General features: G+C 39.9%; 1 protein-coding gene across 4 annotated transcripts in view; it reads left to right on the top strand.

Moving 5' to 3' along the window:
• Positions 1-289: 289 nt before the first annotated feature.
• The window catches only part of bcl9l (bcl9 like), a 60,270-nt gene continuing 40,365 nt past the window's right edge, over positions 290-20,194 (top strand). For 2 of the 4 annotated variants that reach the window (XM_041804435.1, XM_041804419.1), the window contains exons 1-2: positions 290-1,085; positions 11,203-11,246. The gene's annotated coding sequence lies outside the window, so the exon portion shown is untranslated. The remainder of the gene's footprint in view (positions 1,086-11,202; positions 11,247-20,194) is intronic. The other 2 variants (XM_041804425.1, XM_041804418.1) reach the window with 1 other exon arrangement.

Below are 20,194 nucleotides of genomic sequence, written 5' to 3'. Positions count from 1 at the left end.
GAAATTAAATCCTGTGTCCTGCAAATAAGCACAAAGAAGGCTAACAAAGAGAGCTTAAAGTGTTTAAAACTTCATCACATACACAGGAATTTGCTGCTCCAAGTCAGTCAAATATCAGATAAAATGCTGAATATGATTTCATACACATCAAAACAAACAAATTACATTTTCTATATTACATCCGATTTCTCTGGACACACTTCTGCAAATGCAGACTGCCTCATATGAAATAAAAAGTGGAATAAAAAACAGACACATTTGGAAAGTTTAATAAAGTTGCTCAGATCCAGTTGTTGCACTGCTGCTCTTTTTCTGCCTCCTCTGTTAAATAAAGCTTAAAAACTCAATACCACTCCTGTTTTTCATGCACATAGAACTATTTTTAATTTGACATAAGGTTATGCTTGTAGCCTTTGGTTATTCATCTTTAAAGCTGACTGAGCACATATGATTTGGCACAGAGAACTTCCTGCTTTCCCATTTTACACTTACAATAAGCTACAGTATTTTTGGGCTGTCTGCTATTATTGAGTTTCAGGGAATATATATATATATATATATTTGTCATGTGATGTTTGATTGATTAGCTGATTCCTTTACAGGAAACATAAACGGTAGAAAAGGTAAAATCAGTTCATCAACATCATGTCAAAATGTCATAAATCTGACTGATGATGATAAAGGGCGTAAAAAAACTGCACAGAAGTCCAGTGTGACATATCAGCACAGTGACATACGGATGCCCGTGTGGCCACACTAATTATTGTCAGCGGCTGGGAGTGATATGGACTCGCAGAGAAATGCAACGTCCTGCCCTTCTACATCTTGAATAGTGGGAGTCATGAACCGCTGCAAGGTGACGCGTCCTCTGATTTCAACCGAAACTTCACCCTAGACACGCCGTCTTATTAATCACCATCTGAACCTCCGTCAAACTGCACCAGCTCCCGTCTTGTCAAACATCGGGATCGGGACCATCTTGCGCAGTGATACGGCGAAGGGAGCAAGCGGTGGCGGCGGCCACTCCGGGGAATGTCGGCTGGCCGTCAGTCCTGACATCGGCCTCTTGTGATCTCAGACACCAGGTACAGTACACAGCCTTTCAAAACACTGACACTGCCCTGCCGAGCTAGCTCTCCGCTCATTCCTCAGCTGTCTTCTTTATGTGTGGACTCGTGTAACTTTCCCGTCTTTTTATGAAGTCTTCGGGTCGCTAGCAAGCCAATAACAAAGTTCAAATCCCGTTAGCTAGCATTGGGTCGCTTGCAGATGTGTGCTACGTCAGTTTACAAGAGAGTCAGCTAGCGGAGACATGAATTAGCATGCTAAGTTAGCCCGTGGACCTGGCTGGCGCAGCAAGTCTCTCCACTCATGAGCGCTGGGGTTCACACCAGGGGCATGTGTCCTTAAATTCTCCTCACAACAATGCGGTGCTTGCTCAACTTTATGTTTTCTCCTTCACAGTCTACCGACTCGGGTGTTTCAATCCAGATGTGTAATTACTTATATTAGCTCGTCAGCAGGCTAATCTGCCAGACGCAGCCAAAGCAGCGTTTGAATGGTTTTTGTGCTAAGCAGCTAAACCGTGTTCAGTAGGTGACAGACTGCGTAACGATACCTGTCACTTCATCACACAGTCAGCGTGGGCATGTGGAGAGCAACATGCAGCTAATACTGCCGCTACCTAACACTGTGAGACTCCCTGCTAACACTCTAATAGGAGCGAATATCACAGTGTTACAACAAAATAGTGTATTTAAGACGGCATTTCATACCCCACTCTGATTCTCTAACACAGCAGACAGGCGTCCTGTGAGGCTGTGAAGCTACAAAATCTAGGGCTGGGAAATGCATCGAATTTTTGTGACATGTCAGAATATTTCAAAAAGATTTGTAGGGTAGGACAATATAATTTATAACAAGATAGTCTGTGTTATACAGATGGATGCACAATATTGTCAGTATTATATTGATAGCAGCAGATATTAGCTTTAAAAATGAATTATCAGCATCACCAGATGTGAACATTTCTGCCGATATTTACAACCAATATTTTGGCTATAAAAATCTGCCTGTATCAGCTGTTAATATTGGTTGTATGAATGTATAAGTTAGTGGAGTTTTAAAGATTGTTTACACAAGTCTGAAAATAGATCCATGCATTATAAACACGACAACTGTCATTTCCCTTCTGCTATTGTGCATTATGTTGGAGTAGACATTGAAAAACTAGTCCAATAGAGGTCGCCGTCTCTCACTGGGCTGTTTTGATGCTGCCATGCACGTCCCAGGTGAGCCAACATCTTTGATATGGCTGTATTTGTAAAAAAAAAAAAAAAATTGACTCAATATTTGGTGGTACATCCTCAGAAAACTTGATTAAGTTCTGCCCTTTTCTTTCTACTCTCGGTTGAACCACCATGATTAGCAGTGTTATTGCAATGTTTGATCCGTATCTGTAGGTTTAGAGAGAACGGACAAAATGAACCCGTTTGGACAGAAAGGTCAGTACGTAACTGCATGTGTTTCAAACACAGAGCATAAATGAGCCTGAAACCAACAGACCTACATCAGCCGAAGTCTTTTTCTTTATTATTATCATTCCTTGCACTTGAAAGTGTGTTTCAAAGACTGAACTACATGAATGTCTGAACCACATTTACATATCAGTATCAATTTCAATGTCAGCTAAAATTCATTTCAGAATTTGGCGTATCAGATATTTTTTAATCATACATTTTTCAACAAGCTTAGCTTCTGTTTTTTTTACAGCAAATGTTTGCGAAATGTCTGTAGAAGTCAAAAAGAAAATACAAAGGCTCTGTGGCGTACAGTTTCTCCAAAACACACACGTCTCCAGTCCCCTGTTAGCAATTAAACACATGGAGAAACCTGTAGCGCTTCGGAACGTGTCAGCTTATAAACTTCTGAAAGTGCATTTATAAAGTTTCCATTCAAATGAAACAACTCTTTTGCATGTCGTATGTGTGACTGACATTGTTTTTCATGGTTTACAAAAATCAATAAATGCTAACAGTCAGCAGAGAGCTAGAATCCTTACCTTCTCTCAATGAGAGAAGTGCAGCACTGACGTCACATAAACAACGGTCTCTTAAAGTGATAGTACACTATTAACAACACTGATAGAGTGAGCCATAAAATGTGTTTTAAGCATAATAAAATGAACATTTCCCAGTTTCTGTCAGGTTTTGGTGAAGTGTCATTGATGAAACAGATATTATTTTAGCCTGGTTACATATGGTATGATATCCTATGAATTATCAGTATCAATCGTCACATGCATAATGTTCTTTTTCTTTTCTTGATATTTGAACTAGGGATGCTCGGTGGTGCAGAGGTTAGCGCTGTTGCCTCACAGCAAAAAGGTCCTGGGTTTGCTTCCCAGTCAGGGCCTTTCTGTTTCTGTCTTGCATGTTTTCCCTGTGCATGCGTAGGTTCTCTCTGGGTCCTCCGGCTTCCTCCCAACACTAAAAACATGCTCAGTGAGTCTAAATTGGCCGTAGGTGTGAAAGTGAGTGTGCCTGTTGTCCGTCCCAGTTCAGGGTGTACCCCGCAGCTGGGATAGGCTCCAGCCTGTTGATACCTGTTTGATACCACAGGAACAAAAATAGCAGTCCTGACACCCAACGTTGTTAAATTTATGATTTGTATTATCACTAGTAGTCATGAAACTCCTGCAGACGTTCAAAATAGCACAAATTCCTTAGCATTTAGAAAGGAGGTGCATCTCAATGCAAGTTCCTACCTTTTTTTCCAGTTGTTACAAACATACGGTATTTGTGCTTTTGAGACAACGCAATCTTTGTTTTGGTTTAAAATTTGACGTAAGATCATTGTTATTGCATGGTCACATATAGTGTTTTAGCAACCTCATCAAATTTAATGTTTCCTATGTTTCCTTGGATTTATATTTGTAGTTACCATAGTTTTGAACAGGTTTCAATATTGTTTGAGTGTTTGTAGATTTACATCACTTTTATAAATCTGGTATTGCGATGACCAGTGTTTCCCATCTAAGACAAGACAGTCTGGCTGCAGGCTGTTGGTTGCTGCTTGGTATTAACCTGTTTTAGAAGTGGTTTAACGAACAGCGGCTCGCTTTAGCTTTCTTAGCTTTGGCTAAAGCAAACATTAACATAACTATGCTAGCTACATAATAAACTTTACTACATAAGCCCATGTAGCTAAGTGAGCATTAGCAATGTCAGTCATGGCAAATGTGACTAAAGCTAACTTAGCTACGTAGATCAGGTAGATTTGTAGCTCACATAGCTGCTTTGCAAGCTTAGCTTTAGCTACATTAGCTATGTAGCTGCTTTATCTTACACAGCTAACAGAGCTACATAAGGAGGACGAGCCTGTAAGCAGACTGTTTACATGGCCTTATTGAACATTTTGTTGGTTTTGCAGGTCAGGGTTTTAACTTTTAACTCTTGGTATCCTAACTGTTACAAAGCTCCGATCCTAACCCTAAAAAAAAGTTTAATCTGATTTTATTTTGAAAGTTCTAGCAAGCATTTCTATTCTGAGATATAAAGCGTCTCAGATGAGTGGTCTGTAAGAGTGGCGGTCAGAGATGTACAGTCCACAACCAGAGCCCTCTCACATTAGACGCTGTAGTTGGGAAGTGGGGAAGGCGGCTCATTTCTGAGGTTTATTTGTTGTGTTTTCTGTTCTTTGACAGCATTTATTAGCGGTATGTTCTATAAAGATAATCAAATATCATGACTCAGCTTTTGAAATGTTTCACTTCTATTTTTGGTAATCAAAGCAGGTTTTCTACTGGCTTACTGTTGATGAGATATTGCATTGCAACTATAATCCTTAAGTGCAGGAGAACAGGATGATACCAGCAGCTGCAGCGAAACAAGAAGCTGCATTTTTAAAATGATCACTTTTCAAATAGTGCGTTGATGTGTAAATGGGCAACTCTCGTATGCATGAGGGGTTGATATATATATTTTTTTTAAAAAAGGAGAAAAAAATGGTTGGTAAATAGACTTTGGTGGCAGCAAATATACCTGGGTGGCCCCCCATTCATTAATAGAAAACACTGGAAAACCACTCACCATTTTTATAGAAGAAATACCGAGATAAATAGCTCATAGTGCTCTTCAGCTACAAAATACCGACATGCAAGTTTTGGTCCATATCCTCTATCCCTAAGTAGTAACATTAAAATTAATATGTTGACATCCCTAATAGACTCTGTTATTATTAACATTTAATTTATTAAAGATTTATAGCTTAATGCTTTCATGCAGCCTGTATAAAGTGCTTCCCTTTCTCTTTCATGCACCCTTCCTCCAGCATCTCTTTCTTCCTCTCTGTGTTTGTTAGGGTTGTTACCACATCAGTATTTTACACTTTGATATGATACTAACAAAATAAAATCATATACATTCAGTTGTTTCAATTCCACGGAAATGAAAGAAGTAAAAACCACCCAATACTGGGTAATTTCTTGTCTTCATTTTTAAAAAATTGCAGGCAAACTTCACTGTCATCATTTCATCTGTGTTTTTTGGTGCGATCAGGACAATGTTCCCTTAATTTTTGATTGATTGATTCCTCTCCAATGCATCTGTCTTTAGAAACTGATGCGGTTTTATAGAGCTTTGATGCTAAGATTGAAACATTTTAAACACATTTTAATGAAAAAGTATTGAAGCTTTTGACATCCTAAGTGTCTTTTTGTATGCTTTGTCTCACCCCAGGTAGCAGATCCACTTAGTTCAGCTTGTTGAATGTTCTTTGATAATGCTGCTCTTAAACCTGTTCACAGAGATACTACAGCTTGTCTCTGTTCCTGTGTGTGTGTGTGTGTGTGTGTGTGTGCACAGGCGCTTCATACTGTTTGTGTATCTACAATATCCTGGTGAGCTATATATAGCACCTAACAGAGTTTGCAACTTGATCCGAATTGTCTTTCAGAGCTACAGTACACTGTGCTGCTGCTTTCCACCTGAGGTGAAATATCTCCTGATTCAGAGCATCTTTTACTTTTTGGACTTCTTTTCTTTGAAAACATCAGTCCTCTCAAACCTGTAGGCCTTTGTGCAAGCCTGTCAGACTTTGTGCTTTTTTTGTGAGTTAGAGGTCTGTAAAATCAGGTAGTTTTTTGTTAGTTGACAGTTTATCTAGTAGGTCAGTGCCAAATACAGTCTTGTTTTATGCATTGTTTACATACTGTAAAGATTTTTCATTAAGCTATTGGGTGTATGTCTGCACGCTAAGATTGCCAACATTTCCAAAATGATGCCAAAAGTTTAAAATGAGAATTTTTGAATATTGAATTGTAAAGTAACAAAGCTTTAAAAATATGATTTCAAATCTTTACAGTCATGGATGAAAGTATTGGAACCCTGGAATTTTTCCAGAAAATAAGTTACACCATTTCTCCCAGAAATTCTCGCAATTACAAATGTTTTTGGTATACACATGTTTATTTCATTGATGTGCATTGGAGCAACACCAAAAATCAAAGAAAAAAGACAAAATTGACATAATTTTACACAAAACTTAAAAATGGGCCGGACAAAATTTTCGGCACCCTCAACTTGATATTTGGTTGCACACCCTTGGGAAAAAATAACTGAAACCAATCGCTTCCTATAACCATCAACAAGCTTCTTGCACCTCTCAACTGGAATTTTGGACCACTCTTCTTTTGCAAGGTGCTCCAGGTCTCTCAGATTTGAAGGGTGCCTTCCTGCAACAGCATTGTTGAGATCTCTCCATAGGTGTTCAATGGAATTTAGATCCAGACTCATTGCTGGCCACTTTAGAACTCTCCAGCGCTTTGTCTCCAACCATTTCTTGGTGCTTTTTGAGGTATGTTTGGGGTCGTTGTCCTGCTGGAACACCGATGATCTCTGACCCAGACCCAGCTTTCTGACGCTAGGCCCTACATTGCAACCCAAAACCTTCTGATAGTGTCCCAGATTTCATGATTCCTTGCACACAGTCAAGGCACCCAGTGCCAGAGGCAGCAAAATAACCCCAAAACATCTTTAAACCTCCACTATGTTTGATTGTAGGTACTGTGTTCTTTTCTTTGTAGGCCTCATTCTGTTTTCTGTAAACAGTAAAAGGTGCTTTTCCAAAAGCTCTACCTTAGTCTCATCTATCCACAAAATGTTCTCCCAGAAGGATTGAGGCTTTCTCAGGTACATTTTTGCAAACTCCAGTTTGCTTTTTTATGTCTGTTTGTCAGCAGTGGGGTTCTCCTCAGTCTCCTGCCATAGCGCTTCATCTCATTCAGATGATGATGTATAGTCCGAGCTGACACTTTTGCACCCTGAGTCTGCAGGACAGCCTGAATTTGTGTGGAAGTTGACTGAGGATGTTTATTCACCATTCCAACTATCCTGCGTTGCATTCTTTTGACCATTTTTCTCTTCTGTCCACGTCCAGGGAGATTAGCCACAGTTCCATGGGTTATAAACTTCTTGATTATATTACACACAGTGGACAAAGGGATTTCAAGATCTCTGGAGATGGTCTTGTAACCTTGAGATTGTTCATATTTTTCCACAATTTTGCTTCTCAAGTCCTCAGACAATTCTGGGCTCTTCTTTCTCTTCTCCATGCTTGGTGTGACACACACGGACACACAACACACAGGTTGAGTCAACTTTTATACGTTTTCACTAGCTTCAGGTGTGATTTCTAGATTGCCAGCACCTGTTACTGCCACAGGTGAGTTTAAGTAAGCATCACATGCTTGAAAAAAACAGATTTAAAAGGGTGCCAACAATTTTGTCTGGCCCATTTTTTGAGTTTTGTGTAAAATTATGTAAATTTTGTCCTTTTTCTTCAGATTTTTTGTTCTGTTCCAATGCACATAAAGGAAATAAACACGTGGAACCCAAAAACATTTGTAATCGCAACAATTTCTGGTAGAAATGGTGTATTTTCTGGAAAAATTCCAGGGGTGCCAATACTTTTGTCCATGTCTGTAAATCTAAAGGCTGTTAGTGCTAGCTCATGGTGGTTAACGTTGGGTCTTTATAATAATACACCAAAGAGTACAGTCTAGACCGCCCTCTTTGTGAAGTGTCTTGAGATAACATCAGTTGGCACTATACAGACAATTTTGATTGGTCAAGTCATATTATAACACAAGACCGCTGTGGGCGAATGAAGATGTAATGGTCCGTTCAAATTCACAGATCAGCTGACTGCAATCAGTCATCTAATAAAGCAAAGCAAATAAAGTCAGATTTCATAGGAGGTCATAGGGCTGGGCGATATATCAAGTATACTCGATGTATCCCGGCTTTTGCCACGAATGATGTATAAAATGATTATATCGCGAACATCCGAGTATAAATGATGTGGAAGTTTTGAGCTGTCGGCGTGCATTTCTCGCTGGAGTTTTGCTTCTCCCATTGTCCTTACATGCATCTTTCACAGCAGCTCTCTCTCTCACTCCCCCACCCATCCAGAAAATTCCACACATGCACATTTTTGTATCAGCAGCGAGAGAAGCAAGGGAGAGGAAGGTAAACAGAGCAGCGTGGCGAGTTAGCGGGGAGTTCTGTGGGAGTTAGCTGAGATTTGAGACGGACAACGAGAAAGAGCACTGGATCTGTAGTGTTGAGCAGTCATTCAACTTTGAAAAGGAAGAGGTCGAACTCATGCAGTATTCGTTAAAATACGCCGCAAGATGACTCCGGGATAATGGCGGCAGTAACACAACACGTCCCTAAAGACATGAGCCCAGTGTTGTTGAAAAGCCAGGATTTAAAAAATCTCATAAAGACACTTAACCCAGAATATGAGATTTGCCTGGGCGCAAACATTTTGCTGAAAACTTCCTGCCAGAGTCGTACACGTCAGAGAGAAGACGACACAGCAGTGGACAAATGTGATCGACTTCTCCACAACTACGGAGCCTTATCTCAGCCTAACAGCTCAAAACACTGAGGAGTAGTTAAAATGTCCCCGCCTCCAGACAAGCGTTTTTCTCCCCCATGATCACACAGGAGAGTTTATTGAATAAGGTCTAAAGATGCTCTCATGTTATGAACTTGTCAGAAAGTGGTCCAGCGTTCATCAGCACAGATAAGGAACTGATATAATCACCGCTGTGAGCCTGAATGGTGGACTAGACTGCAGGCATTTGGCCACTGGCTGCATGCAGGATTGGTGAGTTTTGTAAAGGTTTGCGTCACCCTTAGTGAGGAAAATAATCATTTTATAATCAGCAATAGTAAACATAACACAGAAAACATTTCAGGACTTTCCATACACTGTAAAATACAGAGTGTTTCATGATTTATGTAGTTTGATTTATTAGTAAAAGACTGAATGAAGTCCTTTTCGAAATTAAACTGCTAAATTTGACTTTATATTGATTTTTACCCTTTCTGCAAATAATTTTATTAAAAATCCAATAGAACAGTCTATTTTAATCACCAAACTAGTGTCATTTGGAGCTGAATTTAACATTATACAGCTGCAGAGAGGCCATTTCAAAATATCATGATATATATCGTGTATCAATATATAGCAAAAATATATCGCATATCAATTTTAGGCCATATCGCCCAGCTCTTACTGGTTATGTAAACTAACATTATTTTTCATCAACTGAGATCCACATTCCCAGTGTAAACTGGGCTGGAGATCCCTGCTGCTAAAATCCACTGTAGTTCCAGTGAAAAGGTTGCAAGATTATCAGTCCAGATGTAAAGGAAAAAGTTTAGGGACCAGGATACATTGCTGTCTCTCACCTCTGCTCTCTATCTGCCTGTAATAGACTAAGATTAAGGGCCAAACCCATTTCTACCTCTTAACCCTTCCCCTTAGCCCTTCCCCTTCGTCTTCCTCTTCCTTGAAACAGAGCGGTATGAGGTAGGGGTGAAAACCTTCCCTTTTAGAAATGAGACATCACTTGATTGCTTTTCATCATCACACATCGCCGATAAACAGTGCGTCATTGGAGGTGACAATAAAGCTTAGACCATCTTGTTCATACTATGGATCTCTGTGTTAATCTTCTCCATTTATTTCTACAGTTAAAAGCCCTGGTTTACATGTGTACGTACTGAAAATACAATAAACTCACATCCCCAGTGGTTAAAGATTGAATATATGAAGAAACACAACTGTTGTGTTTTCTTTAATCATTATGCCAAAAATAATTTTACATTTATGCGTCTCCTTCGTAGTCTGTTGTGCCATTTCGCAACTGAACACAGTGCATGGAGGGAAATTCATCATACCCCCTGTTTCAAGCAATATGTAGCTCTAGCCCTTAGTCCTTGATTCAAAAGAGAACTGGGACACCCCTTTACCTGATGTGAACGTGCAAAACCAAGTGGTAGGGCTAAGATAAGGACTAAGGGGTAGAAATGGAATTCCCCCTAAGACATGCATCTTCATTAGGCGCGTACGGGACTTAATAAAACATAGCCCATGTCTCCCTGAACATGCTGAATGAAGCCCCAAACTTAAAACATCTACCAGACTGTCTACTTCTCTGCTCCTCTCTCAGCTCCGCTTGACTCAGCCTCTTTTTGCACAGCAGACATGTGGCGTTTTTCTTTTTTTAACACTGAAAAAGTTACCGGAAATCAGCAAAACTACCATATTGTGCATCCATACCCTACATAAAACTAGTCAGCCAAAGGAATGTGGAACCACATTCAGGTTAGGCATATGTGTGCAAGGAGGTTAAAAGGTGGGCTGTGCTAGGCTTGCTTATGTTGGCCACACCTGCATAAAACAATTTCACATAATTTACATGCAAATAGTATAATTCTGTAAAATAGATGTTAAAAATTAAAATCAGGGACATCCTTAACAAACACTGGCATCTACTAGTCCTTTAATGTTGCGTTCATGTCTTTTACAAACAGAGGAAGAGTTTGCTAGCAACTTTTGGTGATTAAAAACAGGAAATCTCCAATACTGGGTGCCCAGGACTCCTTTTTGATGCTAGCTCCACAGCTCTACTGTCCTACATTTGAACGAAAAGTGAAAAAACTTGATTATAAAGCATTTATACGAGGAGGCTAATATATCACAGCGTGTTCGTGCCTCTTTTGTTTTGTCCAGAGTTAATTTGAATGAATAAGCACACGGCAGCAGCTGCATAGCCACACACGCTGCTCCTCTGCATGCAGGGACAGATTTGGTGAGCCGCTAACAAAGTGCTTCTTATCTGTTTAGGTGATCTGAGAAGTTTGGGGTGAGTTACAGCGAGCGCTGCTAAGGTGAGCTATGAAAGAATAATGTGATATTGAGAACATTTCCACACGACAGAAGACATTTAAGTACCTCTCTATAGGCTGAGTGTCAGAAGAAAGGCCCTCTGTAATCTGTAACTAGAAAGCACTTATGCTAAGCATTTTATGACACTTATGACACAGTCATTACGCTTCACATTAATCTCCCAGTGCGTGTTATTCTGCGTCCCTCTGTGTGCTCGACTTTTGCATGTTTTTGCATACAGTCTTTGCAGACAAAAGTTCTCTGTTCACGCTGCTGCTGCTCCTCTGCATTTCAAATTACATTTATATACTGAAGCACACTCAGAGCACTGTGTTCAGCCTCTTAACAAGGGCTTTTTCCAGGCAGGTGAGAACAATGCCATGTGAGCTCAGGTAAGCTCCAGCTCTCTAAACTGGCAGGTATGTTGCTATTTAGTCCTTTTACAAGCAAACTGTGGTGCTGCCTGCAAGAAGTGAGAACGTAATATGAACCAACCACAGGGTTTAACCTCAGATACTGTACACAGTTTCACTGGTGCAAGAGGACGGATGTTCACCTCTGTTTGTCAGCACTTAGTTATGCTGAGAAGGCTTTGTGTAACAACTGTCTCAGTGAAAGCCTACGTTTAGATGTAGTTTCATCAAAAAGCTCTTGTAAACAGAAGAAAACATGATTTAGCCAAGTGTACCTACGTGGTTATAGTCAAAGTTAGACTTTCATTTATGAGCTACTTCTGAGCTTGTGGGATATTTACTCACAAGCTTGAAACTGGTCTGTTTTAGAGACGATGACTCAAACAGGAAGATGCATCAAAAAGCTTTCGGATATTAACCAGGTGTGATCAAAGACTTTACAACCAATGAGCCTACGTTTCTTTATAAGGAGGCCTGAGCTCTGATCATACTTAACAGAAATCAAAGGTTTTTCACAGTGAGAATTAAGTAAGATAAAGGCTCGTGTTCTCCCTTAAATTATGAAAATAAATACAGATGCAGATGTGTCATATGCCAATATTTCCAGACTCATTTTTAGAGATGATTATCGAAATCTGGTACCAACACATTTGATATAATTGCAAAGCAGATGGATTCACCCATTTCCGTATTTCTCAATATCCTCTTAAGAACATGTTAAAGGTGTTGTATAGTTGTAGTGATAACATGGTTGTACAGATTCTCTCTCTGACACCTAGATTTACTTTTGAGCCTTGCCACACCATTTGAAAAGCACAGTCTACATGATGACCATCCTGTGAGGATGAAGGCTTTCAACAACTTAAAATGAAGAGCCTGACACACTGTAGCAATTAAAATATGAAGAGATGCTGAAAATCATTAACTTACTTCCTGGTAATCAAATGTTTGACTCTCTCACACATTTCTGGATCTTTGTTTGAGTTGCATTGCCAGCTGTATAAAAGCACCTTAGTATTTAATGCAGGAATGCAGCAAGGTATGAAGTGAACATTGGTTTTGGTCGATGCTGGCCCTGTAGACAACCAGAGCCACTAGTGTGTCTGTTGAGTTTCAGTTATTGTGTAGAAGTAGTCACCTGTTTGACATGCTCATTGGTTTTTACTTCAAATATACGCCTACCGGCCTCTTTCTTAGGTACACCTGTTCAATTGCTTGTTAACACAAATAGCTAATCAGCCAGTTACATGGAAGCAACTCAATGCATTTAGGCATATAAACGTGGTCAAGATGACTTGCTGAAGTTCAAACCGAGCTTCAGAAAGGGGAAGAAAGGGGATTTAAGTGACGGGCCAGATGGGCTGGTCTAAGTATTTCAGAAACTAGTGATCTACTGGGATTTTGACCCACAATCTTCTCTAGGGTTTACAGAGGATGATCATATAAAGGGAAAATATCCAGTGAATGGCAGTTATGTGGATGAAAAGGCCTTGCTGATGTCGGAGGAGAGTGGGCAGACTGGTTCGAGATGACAGAAAGGCAACAGTAACTCAAACAACCAGAAAGTACCATCTCTGAGCGCACAATATGTTGACCCTTGAAGCAGATGGGCTACAGCAGCGGAAGACCACACTGGGTGCCAATCGTGTAAACTAAGAGGAGAAGACTGAGGCTACATTTCACACAGGCTCACCAAAATCGGACAATAGAAGATTGGAAAAACATTGCCTGGTCTGATGAGTCTCGATTTCAGCTGCAACATTCAGATGATAGGATAAGAATTTGGTGTGAACAAGACTAAAGCATGGATCCATCCTGCCTTGTATCAGTGGTTCAGGCTGGTGGTGGTTTAGTGGTGTAGGAGATATTTTCTTGGCACACTTTGGGCCCCTTAGTACCAGCTGTGCATCATTTAAATGCCACAGTCTACCTGAGTATTATTGCTGACCATGTCCCTCCCTTTCTGACCACAGCGTACCCATATTCTGATGGTTACTTCCAGCAGCACCATGCACAAAGTTCAAATCATCTGAAACTGGATTCTTGAACACTACAGTGAGTTCACTGTACTCCAGTGGCCTCCACGGCCAACAGATCTCAATCCAGTAGATCACCTGTGGGATGTGGTGGAACAGGAGATTTGCATCATGAATGTGCAGCTGACAAATCAGCAGCACTTGCATGGGGCTATCATGATATAGCAAAATCTCTGAGGAATGTTTCCAACACCTTGTTGACACTGTGCCCTGAAGAATTAAGACAGTTCTGAAGGCAGATGGGGGTCCAACGCCTTACTGGCAAGGTGTACCTAATAAAGTGGCTGGTGAGCGTATAGGGCATGTTGGCAGGGTGGGAGCACTGCATTGTCTCTGAGAAGAATCAGTGTGGGAGACATGCTCAAAAGAGGGGGGTCTACTGATGATGGTTTTGATAGATGTAATCACATAGCTCATTTGAGAACAGATGAAGAATTACTGGTTTTGGCAGTTGGCTAATTGTTCCTCTAAACATCTGCATCTGCCCAGATTTTCACAATCAATGCATCTCTAATTTGATCAGGGTTCAGGGAGTAGTATGTGCCATTATTTCTTCTGAGTTGCGAACAAATCCTTTTGATTCTGCATCCAGATGCATCAAGTCATCACGTGAGCATCATAGCTATGTTATGTTAAAGTTAGATAACAACAAGTTTGAGAAAATCATTTTAAAATAAAGTTATTTTTACATTACAGAAATGTGCATACAAATGCCAAACATAAACAGACACTTTATGGTCTGGAGGTAATTTCCACTGTATTAATGTCCACTGAAATGTATATTCATTCCAGTTGAACTGTCCCTTTTTCTTTGCCCTTCTTTCATCTTTGGGTCCATCTGAAGTTACCCACAGCTTGCATCATTGCTTCACTTCAGGATGACTTACCTCTCACTCTGACCTTCACTGAACTCTCCTCAGTTTTGACCATCTGCTAGGAGCCATGTGTGGGTTTGGTGTAACTTCAGTCTGTTTTGATCTGGCTTTAATTGTAGTCCTTCTGTTCTCAGGGTAATGTGAGGCTGAGTGTCATGTAGTTCAGGTCAGGTTATGTTTAGGCTGAAGTGTTTGGTCTCTGTTTATGTTTAATTCACTGTTGTTTTGGGAAGATGATGCTGTGTACAACCCCAACGCTCCCCAGAGGAAACACAATTCCTTTTTTTTTTTTGTTCTGTAAGTTTTAGTTCACAGAATCTGTGGAAAAAAGGTCCAAAGAGAAACTAAGCAAAACAATTCCTGTGCACAAAGTGCAGATAAGTGCCGTCTAACTCCTCCTGACCTGTGGGAAAACAAGGCTCTGTGTCTGATTGATCACTCCGGCCATCCTCGGTTTAGCAGACTGTTAGGTTTGTGTTAAGCTTGAATTGCTTCTGTCCATCAGCCTGCTTTGTGCTGTAATGCCGTCTGTCTGTAGTGAGGCTGCAGTTTGGTCTTTTTCCTTGTTCGAGTTGGCTTTCTTCCCAGAATGTGTTGGAAAGGATGCAACCCTTGACCCTCTGTACAGAATGAGTCCACTACTTCCCTCTTTGTGCTGAGACTAAAGCATGAACGAGAAGCCTGCAGTCTTTTTTAACACTAAATGTTCAGAGGAGGCCTTTATCAGACTTGTCTGGAAAAGCCAATTAGTCCTGTTAAACTGGCCACATTTCAGTAATTTTCAGACTAGTCCTCCAGCTCAGCACCTGGGAAGAACATGGAGTTTGCAAACATTTGTAACGTCATGGTCATTGTTTAATGAAGTTATTTAATTAGGGCTTTCAGCCTTTACATGTGAACTGCAATATGATTGATTGATTTATTTGGATCCCCATTAGTCACCACTGAAAAAGCAACTCAGGCAAACTCTCAAACCCACATAAATCACTTTATAAAAGTCCAAATAGAAAAAATGTAGTTATGTAGAAGTAAAAAAATCACAATATAAACAAAGGCAATGTTAATAGTTAGAAAAAGTATTAATCAGACCAAGATTAACTCACTGGCAATCAAGAATATAATCTCTCATGTGCTCAAATGTAAACAAAATACAGTTTGAAAGAAGAAGAAAAATGGCTATTGAGGTCCAAAATGAATGCATTCAATTTTTGCAATCACATTGATTACTTGCTGTTTTGCCCTTTAAGCTACTATAGTGGGGAGGCAGCTGGATACTCACTATAGCATCTTCCTGCTTTCACAGTGCAGAGTGTATAGAAATGACACCACTGCCTCGCTGAATGTCTATCAAATATTTAACTTTTTTTACTATTCCCTTTCACTGTTTTTGTTTACTTTTTTTATCCATAGCAAGTTCTTATTTTCAGTAGTTCCTTATTTTTGTTTAGAATTAAAGCAGGTTGTTTTTTTTTATCAGAACAGGAAGCACTCTTAGCTGAAGAATGTAAACATTACAAAGTAAAAACATGTCAAAGAACAGTTTCTTGAGAATATCTTGTGCTTTTATTGTTAACCTTATACATAGAAAGCAAAAAGGTATGTGTGATGTTATCCTCATATCAGTGTTGGGTGATACCAGTATATTGGTTTATAAATAGCTGTACATATGAATAGGGATGTGGAGTTTAAGACAGGGCCAGTAGACCTAAAACACATGAAGTCTTCCTTTATTCATCTTCATTTATTTCTACATTAGAGTTGTCAATAAAAAAGGCAATACAAGTCCTAGCAAGGTGAGATACTAGAGTCACACGCTGTGGAGCGCCCCAGAAGTACTGGGTCTGAACTACATATAAGTGTCGGTACTGATATCAGTGTTTGCTTGTGGTGATTCTTGGCGTATAATTTCTCATCTGATGAATGCAAAATATAACCGTGTTTAGCTGCCTAGTCTAGAGTCAAATAAATCAATTCTGTAAACCAACTTCACACTGCAACAGTAAACAACATCACACTGTAATGGTGCGAAACTGTTTTGCAGAATGTGGCTAATGTTAGCAGTGCTAGCACCGCAGCTCTTCAATCTTCTTTGCAGGTTAACCTCCACACTTTTGAGCTGAATATTGTAACATGAGTAAATCTTATCACAGCCTCAGGACAACTTTTTGGGTGACCTAAGTAGGGCTGCAACTACGAATCGATAAAATTGATTCGTTGTGTTGCGCGATTATGGCGTCACTTGGCGTGACATGGAGCTGTTTATGTCACACGCAGACGGCTGAAAAACTTAACTTTGGCTTGGTTTAGTAATTCTCTGATTATAATCCTGTAATAAGCGGAAAAATTAAGTAGATATATTCATCCTCAACTGTGTCTCATGACAGAGGTGAGACGCAAGCGATCTAAAAATAATTCGTTGTCGTTAAAACTCCGGCGGAAGTTAAGTTTCATTTCTGTTACGATACGAGACTGGATAAAAACTATTGCGCTGGACTGTCAGGGGTTCATGTAATCCATGATATTTGCCCCGCTTTGTGTTCTAAATGTTTGCTAAAACAGGAGAGAGGAGGAAAAGCTTGAGCTGCAGTCACATGGCTGTTGGGTGTGTGTGTGTCTGTGTGACCGTCCTTGAGTGCAGCTCGGTCGACAACAAGCATGAACGAACTAACGTTAGCTTGTTGAATACGTGAGTGATAAATGTGTATAAGTCATCATAATATCAATAACTTTTATAGGCTGAGGCTGACCTTTGGCTCCTCTGGGATAAAATAATTGCAAGAGGATGCAATAAAAGCAGAATCCCACTATAAGAGTCTGTCATTCAAATCACATCCTCAGGCTGTTGTCATCAGTATGATCTTAAAGTGTTTATGTATTTTTGTAAGGAGGTAGGCAAAGTAATAACACAGAAAACATAATTTAAATTTTTTTTTAATAAATTATTTTTAAAATAATAATAAAATCATTTATTATATTTTTTGTGTTTATTCTGTAGAATGTTCAAGTTATTTAATTTAACAAAACTCAAAAAATGTTCTGTTTTAGTTTTTAGAATCAAGACATTTAACTCTTAACATTATTATTATTATTTTTTTTAAGATTTATTTTTGGCCTTTTTGCCTTTATTTTGATAGGATAGTGGATAGAGTTGGAAACAGGGGAGAGAGCGGGGAGAGACATGCAGGAAATAGTGCCACGGGCCGGATTCGAACCCGGGTCGCCTGCGTATATGGCATGCGCCTTAACCACTCGACTACTGGCACGCCAACTCTTAACATTATTTTGATAGCTTTTGAATATCCATGTTAAATTTTTAAATAAGGGACCTCGCCCCCCAGGAAACCTCCGATTTATCGATTTATCGAGAAAGTAATCATCTGATTCATCGATGATTGAAATCATTGTTTGTTGCAGCCGTAGACCTGAGCGACAATGAAAGCTTTCTGCGACAGAAAACGATGTTGTTGCTCTTCTGCCGACCTGCTTTGGCATGAGTATGTGATAGTTAAGGGGGAAGGGGTTAGAAGTTGTGAGTGATTGTATACAGGGCCTGCTAGTGGAGTGATTAGCTAGGACTCAGCAGCAGCAGCGGTTTTGTCTGAACTGGATACAGGATAAGCACTTGGAAGCTGTCTTCGACTTCTAAGCCATGATTTCAGGTCACACTTGTGTAGCAGTGCAGCACTCATTTAGATCATTAAAATAACAGTAAATATCCTAAAATGCAACTCTCTTCTCATTTGATTCACAAATCAAGGCACTGATGAGAATGGCTTCACATTGTCTCTCTTACTTAAGAAACCTTTGAAATGTAAAATAATCACATTTTTAAGATGCTATTAATCCAGTTTCTTCACTGCCTATCCCGTTCGGCAGGGTATGCCCTGAACTGGTCGGCAGTCAATCACAGGGCTTTCATATAGAGACAGACAACCAGGCACACTCACCTACAGCCAGTTAAGAGTCACCATTTAACCTAACAAGCATGTCTTTGGTGGTGGGAGGATGCCTGAGTACCCGGAGAGAACTCGCCCTGACCAGGAAGTGGACCAGGACGACAAGACCAGGCAACGGCGCTAACCCCTGTGCCGCCATGCAGCCCTATCAAAATTCTATTACTTGTATATAACTATCAAAATTCAGTAATTAAGATAAAATGATTTGACAGCTTTATATTTAATATCTTAGCTCAGATGTCTTTCTACCTCCTCTGCCTGTTTGGCTCTTTTCTCTCAGGCTCATAATGTTTTTTCTTTGGTGTGAAAAGAGAGCTGGATCTCAGGTCATCTCTTTTGTCATTACTGTGCGGCGAGGTCAGCTGCCTTAGAAGAAAGCAGTGCTTTGAGATCTTTACAAATGTTTTTTTCTTTGGCCTTTGCTGAATCGAAGGGCCGCCTCTCTCTCTTTTTCTGCACATCGCCTACTGGTTAGCCTATATTTACTCAGCCTTGTGACATGTTTTGTTGCCACAGCAACCTGTCACAACCCCCCATAGTGTGCTTTTTGTTGGCTGTCACCTGTGCTCTGTCCCACAATGCATTGTGTTAGTATTAGAAATGAGTGCTGTGAAGGCAGCTGTGAGGATCTAAGTAACACAGCCCCTCCAAATTAAAACCGTTTTTCTTGTTCAAGGCTTCCACTGAATCTTTCTTGTTCTCAGATGTTTATAAAATGGATGCTGACCTGCAGTAACCCCTTGTTATGCTTGTAGAGTAACACATTCCTACTACAGTAGGCTGCAGAAAAACAGAGTGCATGCTGGGAGAAGAGAACAAGCGTGTGATTGAAGAAAAAGTATAGGAAAGAAAAAAAGTTTGTATCAAGGGCTGTTAAAGGCAAGAAATAGATCAGTCTGTCTAAACGGCTGAATGTGGTCAATAATCATGAACAGGGTTTCCTGTATGTTACACCCTGACCTGGAACGCTGAGTGCTCCGACCAAAAAATCCCAAACATGTATACATGTTTTTCTCCTGTAAGTCTGTCCAACAAGCTCCAGTTGTAAAGTACAAACATTAAAGTTTTTAATCCACAATCTTAGAGGGACTCCAACACTTTTGATTTCTCAAAGATGAGCGCCAGTTCTCTTCATTAGCTGGAATCTGTCGCTATAATAACCAACATGAGTGGGTGGTGCTTTCCAATTAAGTGACCTTTCAGAGATCACATTGTTAAGATTCCCACGAGGGAAATATTTTTAACATCTGAAACGTCATTCTTCAGAGAGTCTGAAGGCTGTAATGTAGTGAGTGCTGGCACCAATAATCCCTCAAACTCTACTGATGGCTGTCACTTGGAAGTGGTTTCACATTATTTGTCTCAGTTGGTTTTCCATCACTAAAAGTTGGCACAGGCTTTAGAGCCAATTTAACATCTTTAAACCTGCTAACAAAGCCTGCCTGTCATCATTCTTGTTTATTTTCCTGTTTTGTATCGTTTAAGTCACTGTGGCTCAAAGTTTGCTTTAAATTTAAACTTATATTTCAGGTTTTAATTTAGCCAAGAACATTTATGTTTTGAAAGTCCAGCTTTCTTTTATTTGCAGACTTTTGCAAGTTTCTCTCTCTCTTAACATCCCGTTTTATACTTTGAAGTACAGTAATGCTTTAGTAGACAGTTGGATATGA

The sequence above is a fragment of the Cheilinus undulatus genome, linkage group 2 (assembly GCF_018320785.1).
Source record: "Cheilinus undulatus linkage group 2, ASM1832078v1, whole genome shotgun sequence".
Taxonomy (NCBI): Eukaryota; Metazoa; Chordata; class Actinopteri; order Labriformes; family Labridae; genus Cheilinus; species Cheilinus undulatus.
Note: the sequence above shows the minus strand (reverse complement) of the source record. Positions and strands in the feature narration are given on the sequence as shown.